The following is a 1,647-nucleotide window of genomic DNA, read 5'->3' as shown; positions in this document are numbered from 1 at the left end:
CGCTCTTGAACCCGGACGTTCGAGGCGGCCGCTCCTGGGCAGTACGGCTGAAAGCTCCCTCGGTGGGCGGGGCAGAGTCGCCCTGCTTGTAGGTGGGGACCCGGCGTCTGCGGGCGGCCTCGCCCGCGACTCAGACCCCTAGGCCCAAACCCCCTTCCGTTCTGCTCGGCTGAGATGCTGCCGAACGAACACCCGAACCAGCGCCTCAAGGAGGAGGAATCCGAGACCCAAAGCCACCCAGTTTAGGTCACAGGCAGAGCTGCCGGGGTCAGAGCTAGGGTCTTCCCTCCCCGTCACCGCCCTGACTGCCACCTTCCCTCTCTGGAGCTGTGCTCAAGCTGGGCGCGGAGCGCACGCCGAGAGGCTGAGGCAGGAGAGTGGCAAGTACCTAACCCTAACCCCGTCTAAGCGACTTACAGCTCAAAATAAAAAGGGGACGGAGCTCTGTGCAAAGACCTTGGGTTCAGTGTCTAATGCTGCCAAAACTAAAAACAACAAAAAGTGATTATCTGTGGTGCTGGGGACAGACGGAGCCCGGGCAAGGGCTTTCCACTGGGCAGCGCCGCGGACAGGGTGGGTTATCACCCACGGCCTCAGGAGAAGAGGAAGATTCCAAACAGGAGAGGCGCTGCTGGAAGGCACATGTCCTCGGGTCTGCTCGGTACCTGCAGACATTGCATTTGTCTGCTTCTGGGGAGCGCTTTTATTTGCAAAACGGCTGCTCCTGCACGTGGGAAAAGGGTTACATCGCGCTTGCAGAAGAAAATAAACAGGGCAGAGTCGCTTTCCTGGCTCGGCCAGGACGGAGGAGCCTCATGACTGGTCCAAACTGGCAGGCAGCCAGATGGAGACGTTCGTTATCTGCTCCAGATAAGAAGAATAAACAGGCCCTTCCCTAGTCACGTTCCGGGCCTCCTCTCTCCCTTTCCAACTCTGATGTGCAGCAGCTTTTTTTTTACTGACGCAAGGATCACTTAGACATAGGTGACTTGTTTTGCATAGGTCAAGTTATTTTAAGAACAAGTTGGAAAGCCCTCAACTTACCTGCTTTTCTAAGGTTCTTAAACTCAGAAGAATTAACAGGAGTGGGTGCCACGTGGGCCCCCTCAATTCAGTCTCTCGGGGGACAGAGTCCTCGCTGGGCTGGGTGCACTCAGCCTGGGGCCCTAACCCAGCACAGTGCCGCTCAATGCCAGGGAGCCCCAGCAGCCTCCGAGCAGAGGCTGGCGTTTCTCCCAGCGGGCAGACTTGAGTGAAAGGGCCCTTCATTGCCCTCAGCCTTCAGAGCTGCCTGAGTGCAAGAAATCTGCACACACAGATGCATGCACACACGGCTGTGTTCCACACTACACGGAACAGGTGCCTGTCTCGGCAGAGGCCCAATGGGAGCCACGGGCCGGGCGTGGCGAGGGCATCTGCAGCTCCTGCGAGGTCCCAAGACCTCAGATACGGGGCTGACTTTCTGCCTAATGGAGGAGTCTCAAAGTGACTCCTGTTGCTTTTGCAAAGGTGGAGCAGGCCATCAAACCTCTTGCTACAATGGTTCTTCCTCAACAGCTCCCTTATAGTAACAGCTCCATTATTACTACTTTGAGAAAAGAGTCTCACTAAAAACAAAAACAAAAAAAAAAAAAAAAAAAAAAAAAA

This window comes from Fukomys damarensis, unplaced genomic scaffold (assembly GCF_012274545.1).
Source record: "Fukomys damarensis isolate Sample0158 unplaced genomic scaffold, DMR_v1.0_HiC HiC_scaffold_37, whole genome shotgun sequence".
NCBI lineage: Eukaryota > Metazoa > Chordata > Mammalia > Rodentia > Bathyergidae > Fukomys > Fukomys damarensis.
This window is presented reverse-complemented; position numbering follows the sequence as displayed.